The following is a 13,195-nucleotide window of genomic DNA, read 5'->3' on the forward strand; positions in this document are numbered from 1 at the left end:
TTTGGAGCCTTTGCAAGCTGGAAATTGGTCAAAGTTAACTTAGTTGTCAAACTAGTCCACTAGTTTCCTAATTTAAGTTTGACTTTTTGTTTCAGGAAACTATCTTTTATTTTAGTTTTTATTTGTTTGTTTGCTTGACAAATTAACTTAGAAAATTTAGAATTTTATTATTTTGATTGTAAATTAATTAACTTCTAATTCAAACTAAAAGAATTAACTAATACAAATTAGTTTAGGAAAGGAAGGTGAAATTCGGCCAAGCATAGTTTCCTATTCTCAATGGCCGATTTTGACCTAATTATTTAGGGTTTTATTTTGTTGATTCGAACCTATTTAAAGGCTTATTTTTCAATGAGAAGGCAACTTAGATATTAGTCAAAAAAATATTATGAGAAATAATTCTCTTTGTTTCTTTGAACATCTAAAACACTTAATAGAAATCTTTGTTTTAGATTGACATATCAATAGGACATCCATCACCTATTTTGGTGCCTTCGATATACCAAGGCTTCTAGTCATAGGTCAATTAGGGGTTGAGGTGACTATGAGAACTTGAACTTAATTTTTCAATCCTGGCTAATATAATACAGGGTTTAGACGTAAGTTAACTTAGGTTCAGATCATTTTGTGCTCCTTGTCCTCTTAGCTTTCTATTGGTAACTTATTTATGAATTTTGGTGGGATATTTGAAAAGTTTCCAATTTTGAACAAATTATTAAATTAAATTTGAAAGATTGGGAAAAATTGAAGTAGATTGAATGTATATATATATATGTATATGAAAAAATATGTACGTGTGTGTTTGTAAATATATACATTTCATATATATATGTTTGTGTTATTATAAGTTCGTGTATGTAATATTGATATGTGTTAGATTTTATGTGCTATCGATATGTGTTAGATTGATAAAAACACACACACACACACACACACACATATATATATATCTTTTGTAAATGTATGAATATGTGTATTTTTCATAAATTTTAGAAACACAATATATATATTTAATTAACATTGTTATTTAAATTTACGATGCCAATAATGATGTTGAATCAAATAAATGTTGCATAGGATTTATGACTTTGTGTATAAAGAAATTATGGATTTTAAATTGTTGTTAAATTTATTGTTGAATTTATAACGTGTAATAAAATGTAATAATATGAATTTAATTATATATGAATTTCATGTGATTTTAATGTTATTTTGGGTATAAATTGATCTTAAGGATTTGAGAAAAATATTGTTCTAAATTATTGTGCTCAACAATTACATTTATGCGTGCAAATAATTATGGATTTTTTTGTGGTATTAAAAGCTGATATATTTAAATTCATTGATTTATTTTGATAATAAGATAAATACAGAATTTAACGTATTTGTATTGGTATATAAATCTGGATGTATTTTATCTAGTTGTGGTAATTATAATATTATTAAATTTTTATATGGTAATTATAATATTATTAAATTTTTATATGGTAATTATAATATCATTAAATTTTTATACTTTTTAAGATGGACCATAGAATACTAGTACTCTATACCATATTGTTGATTAGTGCGCAAGTTGTATGGTCATCTTGTTTGATGCCATAGACCCGAGGGTTGGCAAGTATTATACAATGAGGATCAGCCGCCTCTTTCCATACAGTATTGATGTTCTGTATTGTATCTGTTGTTAGCACGCAAGTATATAGGATCTTCCTGTGGCAGCCATGAACTTGAAGGTCAGTAAGAGTTATATAGTGAGCATCAGCCAATCCTTCCATGGGCAGGATAACTGTTGATAGCATCTGTGCCTTTAGGATGCCTAGGCAACCGTTTGCAGCTTTTTTTCTTCAACCTCCCCATCAGGTAGTACTCGAGATACCGAGAATTGTCTGGCACTACTAATATATAGTATGGTTCATCAAGTTTTTTTTTTTCATATATAAACATGTATACATAAAATTAGATATACAATGTTATGTGGTATGTATCATACTGTACTAGGGCAATGACCAGATTCGATCCATGAATAGCTTTACCTTGTAACTATGTTGTCTACGAGTCTAGGGGGTTGGATGGCCATTATAGGAACCACCTCGGGCTGTATGGCTAGCAGGGTACTGGCGACAATTGATATCATGGATCACGTAGTATGTTATATGATATCGTACACTTACGATACGAGTGTGCATATTTCATAGTATATTTATAAATTTTATATTTTTATTTTATTTTATGTTACCTTATCTATCTAGGACTTGCTTTTCTTTTCTAATATTTCCTTTAGTTGCCTATATTATTGTTATTATTTTTCATACTATTTTTTTTATTAATATTAGTATTATTTATTTATTTATTCATTATTATTATCATTATTGTTATTGTTATTGTCACTTTTATTTATTATGATTATTTTTATTGTTATTTCCATTATTTATTATTATTTTTTTTATTATCATTATTATAATTATTGTTGTTACTATTTTTATTATCAATGGTATTTACCGTTAAAACTGTTGTCAATTATTATTATAGTTGTTAGTATTAATTATTTAGGTTATTATAATTGTTATTACTATCGTTGTTATTATTATTATTATTTATTTATTCATTATTATTATTCTCATTATTATTACTTGTTATTACTATTGCTATCATCATTATCATTAATATTATTTTTATTGTTATTATTATTATTATTATTATTTATTATATCATAGCCTTCGGTCAAGTATCACAGCCTACGGGTTGGAACGATAGCCATCGGGCAAGTACGATAGTCCTTGGGCAAGTGTTAGACTTCAAACAAGTATGGAATCTTTCGGGCGACTATGTTAGCCCTTAGACAAGTGTGGTAGTCTTCGGACAAGTTGTGCTATTACTTTTATTAATGTTACTATTGTTTTTTTATTACCCTCCTTCCTACATCATGCAATTGTACATTTGTAAAACGATATGAAGTGTAGTATGATACTAAGTGGGTAGTATAGGTGAACGCGAAATAAAAAGGTATTTATGTTATTATTATGTCATTTCTCTTGTCCATATATATCTATACTTTTTTTTTTTTTTATGGAAATCCTAAAACCTTGTGGGATCAATTGTAGTAAATCGGGAGGGATAAGATGATACTATATAGAAGTGTGTTTTTTGTATAGGAAATTTTGTGGCATGTCCAACCCTTAGGGGAGATGCTCTCAGATTTTCGATAGGACGGTCCAATAGGGTTTTCCATGGGATCAGGCTTATCTAGGGTACCTTAAAGGGATCCTAGATGGGTCCTAACTGAGTGGTATCAAAGCTCTAGGTTTCATTATCCTTGGGAGTTTTCGATATATGATGTGGTTGTGTACCCTGGATGGTTAGTCTTCACCATATAGTTACAGTTGATCAAAGGATAATGTGACAAAATAGTCTGAGTAGAGCGTGCAAGTCTTTGTTGATTTTGCTCCTAGTTGAATTTTTAAAATTTTGGGGATGAAATTTTCATAAGGAGGGTAGATTGTAACACTCAAACCCGAGAAAATGCATTGAATTCGAATTTTTAACCAGGGTTGACTAAGGTTGATCGAGATTGACCAAGTGGGTGACACAGTTCACTTTTTACTATGGGACGAATTCCAAGTTGGCTGAGTTATCATGGCAAAGATGCCATATGTCATAATGACAGAGTAACACATACCACCCTAAATAAAGAAATTAAAAAATCATTTTCTTTTTATTTTTTTCTTTCTCTATCCTTCTTTCTCCTCCACCCCCCCCCCCTTAAATGGGCCCCCTCTCTCCCTCTATGTCTTTCTCGAGTTGGCTGAATTTCTTGAATTTTTAGCACCTGTTGCTTATGTATGTTGGCTACCAGCGAGCACAGCCGGTCGACAAGGCGCCCAAATTAGGCTGGCGAAGCCAATAGCTGTGATATAGCTTTTTTTAGTGATTTTGCCATTTTCCAATAGACCAAGTGTAATTTCATACTCTATCCCCTATATATTAAGTCCCCTAATCTAAAAAATGGCCTCCATTCATCCAAATTCCAAAAGGTTTGTGAGATACACTAGAGGGCAATTTGGATGAAACTTCCTGGTAGTTTTCTGCCTAACATCGGCGACGTTGAGCTCAACGAAGGTTAGTTTCATATTCCTCATCCTCTTAGCTTTCTATTGCTATCTTGTTTATGAAATTTGGTGGGATATTTGGAAAGTTTCCATTTTTGAATAAATTATTAAATTAAATGTGAAATATTAGGAAGAATTGAATTAGATTGAATGTAAATATACATGTATATAAGCAAATATGTTTGTGCGCATTTGTAAATATAGACATTTCTTATATATATATATGTGTGTGTGTGTGTGTTTATAAGTTTGTGTGCATACTATTGATATGTGTTAGATTGATACACACACACACACACACATATACATATTCTGTAAATATGTGAATATATGTATTTTTCATAAATTTCATAAACACAATATTTATATTTAGTTAACATTATTATTTAACTTTATGATGCCAATAATTATGTCGAATAAAATATATGTTGCATAGGATTTATAACTTTGGGTTTAAAGAAATTATGGATTTTATGTTGTTCTTGAATTTATTGTTGAATTTATAACGCATAAGGAAATGTAGTTATATGAATTTAATTATATATGAATTTCATGTGATTTTAATGTATTTTTGGTATAAATTGATCTTGAGAATTTGAGAAAATTATTGTTTTAAATTATTGTGCTTAACAATTATATTTATGCATTCAAATAATTATAGATTTGTTTTATGGTATTAAAAGCTGATATATTTAAATTGATTGATTTATTTTGATGATAAGAGAAATATGGAATTTAAGGAATTTAGTAATAGTATATAAATTCGGATGTATTTATCTAATGTCAGTAATTACAATATTAACATTTTTATAGTTTTTAAAATGCACCATACAGTACTGGTGTTCTGTATGATACTATTGATTAGCGCACAAGTTTATATGGTCGTCTTGTGGGATGCCATGGACCCGAGAGTTGGAAAGTATTCGTCTTGTGGGATGCCATGGACCCGAGAGTTGGCACGTATTCGTCTTGTGGGATGCCATGGACCCGAGAGTTGGCAAGTATTATACTGTGAGTATTAGTCGTCCCCTTCCATGACCAGGATTATTGTTATAAGCATCGATGTGTTAGGATGCTAGTGTGACCATTTGCAAGTTTCTCTTTTTAACCACCCCATTAGAGTGGTACTCAAAAACGCCTGACACCACTGGTGAATAATGTGGTGCGTCAGGTAGTTATGGTTTTAAATGCACCACACTGTGCTGGTGTTATGTACTGTATTCATTGTTAATGCACAAGTATATAGGGCTTTCTTGTGGGAGCCATGGACCTGAGGGTCGGCAAGTATCATACAATGAGCATCAACCACCCCCCCCCCCTCCACAGCGAGGATGGTTGTTGATAGCATTGGCGCCGTTGGAATGTCAAGGCAACCATTTGCAACTTTCTTTTTTTAACCTCCTATTAAGTAGTACTTGAGACGCCAAGAACTACTGGCATCACGGATATATAGTACGGTGCATTATGTAACTTTTTTATATATGTACGAGTATATGTATATGTAGATATAATATGTTATGTTGTATGTACCACATTGTATGCGAGCAACGATTAGATTCGATCTGTGAATAACCTAGCCTTATATATTGCCTACGAGTCCAATGGGTTGAACAATCATTATATGGCATCGTACACTTCCTATGTAAGTGTGTATATTTTGTAGTTTATTTATAAATTTTATAATTTTCTTTTATTTTATATTACCTTATTTATTTAGGACTTGATTTTCTAATATTACCTTTATTTGCCTTTATTATTATTATTATTATTATTATTATTATTATTATGATTATGTGTATTATTGTTTTTATTAATATTGTTATTATTGTTATTATTTATTTATTTATTATTATCATTATTATTAATATCGTTGCTGTTATTATTATTGTTATTGTAATTGCCACTATTATTTATTATGATTATTTTTATTGTTATTTCCATTATTTATTATTATTATTAGTATTATTAGTATCATTATGATACTTATTGTTGTTACTATTTTTATTATCAATGACATTTACCATTAAAATTATTGTCAATTATTATCGTAGTTGTTATTTTTAATTATTGAGATTATTATAATTGTTATTACTATCGATATTATTATTATTATTATTTATTCATTGTTTTTATTTGCATTATTATTACTTATTAATGCTATTATTATTATAATTATCATCATTACTATTTTTATTGTTATTATTATAAATTATTATTGTTATTATTATTATTATTATTAGTATATGGTAGCCTTCAGGTAAGTACCACAGCCTACGGGTAGGAACGATAGCTATCGGACAAGCACGATAGCCCTTTGGCAACTGGAGAAGCCTTCGGGCGAATATGTTAGCCATTGGACAAGTGTGGTAGCTTTTGGTCAAGTTGTGCTATTTTTGTTGTTAATATTACTATTGTTGTTTTATTACCCTCCTATCAACATCATGCATTATTACATTTGTAAAATGATATGAAATGTAGGATGGCACTAAGTGGGTGGTATCGGTGGACGCGAATAAAAATGTATTTGTGCTATTATTAAGTCATTTCTCCTGTCTATATATATTTGTACTTTTTTTTTTTATGAAAATCCTAAAAATTTGTGGGATCGATTGTAGTAAGGTGGGAAGGTTAAGGTGATACTATATAGAAGCGTGTTTTCTTTGGGATCAGGGCTTATCTAGAGTTTCAGAAACGGATCCTGGATGGGTCCTGACATGTATTGAGGTGCTTGCATGTCGTCAAGGTGCTTGATTTTTCTTAAGCCCTAATTTTAGGTAATACAGTTTCATTACATCATTTTGGTGTCTTCAAGCACCAACTTGACTAGCCTAAATTGTACATAAATATTGACCAGAGCAAAATAAAAGTCAAAGCACGTTACAACTTGAATTACAAACCTCTGAACCCAAGTAAACTAGCTCTAAATTTTGCTCACCAATATGGCTAACAATGGCATGAGATTCTTTAACAGATATAATGCATTACTTTGAATCAATAGGTGTTAATCTAGCTTGTAACATAAAGGCCTAATAGTAAAAGACTTAAAGAAAGAAAACAATAGGAAAATAAATAATAACAAAGAAAACTTAAACCAAATATTAATGAATGTGTGCTTTAAGAGAACGCTACGTAGGAACATTGTGTTCTAGCTTGAAACCTGTTTTCCTCTTTCCATCCTTCAAATGTTTAAACACCTTCTTACTTCATCCAAATTCTTCATCAACTTTTCAATTGAACAACCTTTCACTACCTCCACTCCTATCCAACATAATCCATTCTATGAGACTAAAATTGAGAATCAAAAGTAAGAAAGTCAAAAGTAGGTACTTAATTTTCAAGTAGATAATTGTTTATCGAATATTTGAAATCATCATCATCATCATTGATTTTTTTTTCTTTTTCAATTTCCATTGTCACTTTTCATTTAGAAATGCCTTTTTTATCATATTTCCTTTTGGCTTTTTCTATCTATTATTTTTCAGATTTTTTTTAATATATATATATTTTTGTTTTTTCCAAAGATGTTCAATATGATGTACAATATGATAAATGTTTGAAAATTATATAACTTAATACTTAAAATTTTTTATTTCACATACATATATACAATCAAACTAATTTTCAAATACAATAAATGATTGAATATATCAAATCCATAACAATGCATAAACCATATCTCTAGACTTAATTTCTCACTTTATCTATTCTTTTACGTATCAAAAACATATATTTTTATCAATTCAAAATTAAACACTTTTTTATAAAATGTAAAGGGTTAATAAAGTAAACATTTAGGCTTATAATAAAGGTAGGCAAACAAGATTTAAAAAAATAAAATAAAAAGGCTCTACATATGCGTCTTTAAATATGCATCCTAATTAAGGCTCAAACATAGTACTAAGAATTTGACAACGATACAGGTGAGCTAGAAAGGCTCAAATCCAATAAAAAATTGGCCTCGATCACTATTTCAATGATGAAATACTCTAGGATTTCACCTTAAGTATTGATTATGCAAGTTCAAGAGCATTAACTTAATTTGATAGGCTCCAACTTCATGTAAATCATTAAATCATGCTAAATTGATTAAGTGCTCAAAAATATTTGGAAGTAATAACACATTAAATATTTCTTAGGTATAAAGTATATATAAAAACAATTCAACTATTAAAAATCAAATTTGTATTGATCATAGGCTTAACATTGGAAAATCATATTACTTAATACAACAAAACAAAAATTTTGAAAAAAAATTCATCCAACAGTCACGATAAAGAAACTTAGGGTTTGTTTGACTAGCTATTTTTAAAATAGATTTATATTGTTGAAAACAAAAATTGTTTCTAAACCACTTATAAAACATTTGGCCATTGTTTTTTTATAACAATTTTTCAAAAGAAAAACAATGAAAGAACAAAATATTGGAAACAATATTTTGTTGTTTTCTCTTGTTTTAGAAATAATTTTAACACAGTAAGAAGTCATATAAACCATCAATTAGGTGTCATCTAAGAAGAATGAGATCTATAATTATTGAAACTGGGTTGAGACCTGGGATCGACCAAATGGGGCTAGGATCAAGAACATCCAAATGGGCCTCAATATTTGGGGACTATCTAAATAGACCGGGGGCCTAGGACCACCTGAATGGGCCAAACATATGGAATTGCTTGAATGGCAAATAACAAAAACCATTAAAAAATACAAGCACCCTAAAACACCATAATGGGTTTGAGATCCAAGACCGCTAGGTTAATTTCATACACCTTTTATGAGGTTTTAAACACAAATTAGTCCCTTTAATTTCAAAAATATCAGTAAAATTCCCTTAGGTTTCAAAAAGTTATTATCTTCCCTCCCCCCCCCCCCCCCCCACCCCCCCAAAAAAAAAAAAAAACAAAAGCAATTGTTTCATTCATAGTCTTTGAAATAAAGTTATCTATACTCTTTTAAAGGTATTAGTTGAAATTTTCAAAACCTCAAGAATTAAATTGCAATTAATGCAAACCTTAAGGTGTCCAGATATATTATTTTCTAAATTGCCAAAAGCCTTTTGTTTTTTGTTCTCTATTTTGAAAACAATGTTTCAAAAATAGAAAACATAAAACACAGCCAAATAGGCCCTAAAAAATAAAATAATGAAAAAAAACATACTTTTAGAATTAGTTTTTCATGAACGCAAATAAAAACTAAAACCTAACATATTGAAGCTCAACATATTCATTCATGCTTAAAGAAATCATTTCAAAACATTTAAATACATCCCCCAACTTGAGTTGAACATTGTCCTCAATGTCAAATAAGAGTTAAAGATACTTCCCTGGATTCAAAATTAGCTTGAAATTGTATGAAAGTCTTTCAAAAAGCTTGAAAAACCATCACCAACCATGAATCTTCAATAGATACGGCTTCAATGTAAAAGGCAGTGGGATTACAAATTCTTTGTGATTTTTATGCTCCTTAAAATGCTCTAATCCAATTAACAAATCCTTTCAAAAATCGAACATAGCTTTCATCATATTTCTTTCAAGATAAGTAATTAATTTTATCCTTCAAAATATGAACAAACAAATCAAACTCAACTAAAAACAAACAAAAATAATTTAAACAAATTAAAGTCATAAGATTTTAAATCCATTTAAAATACCAACATGCTGAATTGAATGAATTAAAGCATATAAATACTCACATCAAAATTGAAACTCTTGAAATTACTTGAAAAATAGTAAAAATTTTCCAAGTTGAGTAGCAAATTTTGGTATCAATGGGCACTACCTTGGAAATTGACCATAGACCTGAAACTTTACCATATCTTCTAAACATATTGAATTAACACTCCACAAATGTCAAGTTAAACAAACATTATTTACTATTTTTTCTATCTATTGCAACTTCAAATCTGTAAACTGAAAATTTCTAGCAAGTATAGTATTTAAACTTCTTCAAAACCATACAAAACTAAACAAATAGATTAAACAATAAAAATATACCAATAGCTATTTAAAAACTAAGAAAGAAGAATTGATAAATATTTAAGAAAGTATAATATAATTAAAAGTGAAGAAAAACTACCTTATAAAATTAATTGGATCAAAGAGGTGACCAAATTTATTTACAAGCTTTCAACTCACAAAGTTACTTGTCCATATCATGTGATTCACTACCACTAGTCATGCATTCATGCAAAATGATATTGGAAAATTCATCCAGGATCAAATTGATAATTGCTTCCACCTCCAAAAATATTATTGAAGAACGTATTAATTACCTACCCTTTATACGAATTTACTTTATCTACCAATATCTCATCTATGGCTTCAAAGTGGAATATCTTTTCTCCTTTTGAAGATGAAATAGGCTGTGTAATATGAAAAATCTCCTTCTCTTGGTTAATTCTAAATATCAAAGATACTTTATCACTTTCATTCATCTTAATAACAAAAAAATCAATAGGAAATAAAATTTATCAACTTATAATTCCATATCTTCTAAAATTCTTAATGGTTTTTTGATAGAATAATCTACCATTTGCAATGTAACTTTAGTAGGCTTGAGATCCCCAATTTCTACTTTTACAAAACCATTATTAAATATTGAATTTGTACCAGCTCCAAAATCACATAACTAAATATCAAATTTAATGCAATTAATAAAATAAGAACAGAAAAACTCCTGATACGAGCCTAGATCGACTTGCGCCTAAACCCGTATTATATTAGCTCGGGTTGAAAAATTAAGTTCAAGTTCTTATGGTGACCTCAACCCCTAATCAACCTGTGACTAGAAACCTTAGTATATTGAAGATGCCACAATAGGTGATGGAAATCCTATTGATAATTCAAACTACAACACTCACTCTCTAATTGTGTTTTAGGTGTTCAAAGAAAACAAAGAGAATTCTTTTCTCACAAAAAAATTTCTAAATAATATTAAAGGTGTGTTCTTCCTGAAAAATAAGCCCTTAAATAGGCTAGAGTCACAAAACAAATAAACCCTAAAAATCTAGGACAAAACTGGCTAAAAGGATGAGGAAGCCAAGCTTGGCCGAATTTTCTCTCTCCTTTCCCAATCTAATTTTGATTAATTAATTCCTTTATTTTGAATTAGAAATTAATTAATTTACAATGGAAATAATAAAATAATAGTTTTCATAAGTTGTTGTGTCCGGAAAATAAATAAATGGAAACCAAATAAAGACTAATTTCCTAAAACAAAAAAGTCAAAATCAAATTAGGAAATAAATTGACTATCTTTCTAACTTAGCGGTCTTTGACCAATTTAAGCTCCAAATCAGCCTATATACACCTTTTAGGATGCCAAATAGGATGATCATTGAGTCCCACACGTTGCCATTGATTGGAACAAAGAGAAAATGTCAACTCAGCAAAATACAGTAAAGCCAGCAAACAATACAACATTTTTTGGCCAAAACTCCTCCTATGTGCACAAGCCCATTTTGTTTGCCTTTGATTCTATCTTGGCTTGATTCCATGACCTCTTAGTGATATTCATTGAATCCATGAAGTGTTAGAACCATTCGTGCTGCCCGGAGTCCATATTGGCATGTAAACAGCTTCCCGGTTCCGTGTTGGCCTCCATCGATTGGATGCTTAAAATGGATTTTGTATCTTTGGGTTTTGACAAGCCCATTTGAGAAGTAATTACTCCCTGTATAAAGGCAGCCATGTTTTCTTTAAATCTCTTGGCTTGAGCTCTAGTGATTGGCCTGGTCTTTATCCATATCGGATCAGCATCCTAGTGGGTTATTAGTTGTGTGGGTTCGGGTGGATTCTCATCAATTCCCAGGATCCTTAAGCTTAAGTTGTACCTTTTGATTTATCATAGCACCACACTCTTTCTTAAAAGTGACATTTTTTGTCCAAAACTTTTGATCTGCACTTTCTTTGGTCTTATCTTGTTTATATTTAATTGAAGAGCTCATAGCCTTTCCAAGTTGTAGTGGATCATATTTGCTACTGTGAAACTTCATGGCATCACTCAAACCATATTTAGAATGCTCAAAACAAAAACTAAAAGCTTGCTGTCCAGTTTTCATGTCTCCAATTTTGCTCTCAGGTTTGGGGCTATAACTTGCACTATGGTTAGAATTTTTAGCTGAAACTTTACATAAGTCATCCTTATTGTGTTCTGAATCACTTCACAAAATTTTAAGACAGTATGGTATCATTTCCTCATCCAAAGACTCTTTTGACTCACTACTATTAGAAAATACTACGCTGTTGGATCTTTTGAATTGATGAGTTAAGTTTTGGATTGCTTCTTCATCTAAATTGTGCAATTCAACACCTTCTCTTGAAGCATTTGTCTTCCTTATATATGGGAGAATTTACTTTGAAATCTTAGGCTCATCCAAATTATTTTGAACATCCAAAGATTCACTTAAATCTTGATTTACTGGAAAATTGTCACTGTTTAGTCCGTTCCTTTCATTGTGTGCAGCAAGTGTCTAATCCTCTTCCAAAAATTTTTCTTCTCAGCTTGTTGGCTCCACTAAGATATCCTCTAGCCGGCCCTCATCTTCTTCATCCATAATTTGATCTCCCTTAAGCTGCCTTCAACTTTGATATTTAATATCATGAACTTGTTTTTCTTGCATACTGATGAGAATCCTCTCGTACCCCGTACAACCGATTATCCACTAGGGTGCTGATCCTTTAGAAGCTCTACAATTAGCATACTGATGAGAATCCTCCCGTACTTATACAATCGACTACCCACTAGGGTGCTAACCCTTTACAAATGAAGTCGGGACCAATCACCAGGGCATAAGCTAGGAGGGCATGACATTATCCAATATCCAAAGTCTTTTGTATCCAAGTTACGAACGTGAAAAGGACCCGACAAGTGTTTTGGTACATTTTTGGAACCTGCACAGCAAGGAATGGATTCAACAGTTTATGAACTCAATTGGTATCACCAAGAGGCCATGGAATCATGTCAAAGCAAAAATAAAAGTGCTTAAATTCCACATGTGCGCATGACTCCTCTTGCTGACTGAAATTGCTCATTTTGGTGCTGACTTTGACTTATTTTGTTCTTCAAGCAAGTTTGACTCAAGGAGCAAT

The sequence above is a fragment of the Ziziphus jujuba genome, chromosome 9 (genome assembly GCF_031755915.1).
Source record: "Ziziphus jujuba cultivar Dongzao chromosome 9, ASM3175591v1".
Taxonomy (NCBI): domain Eukaryota; kingdom Viridiplantae; phylum Streptophyta; class Magnoliopsida; order Rosales; family Rhamnaceae; genus Ziziphus; species Ziziphus jujuba.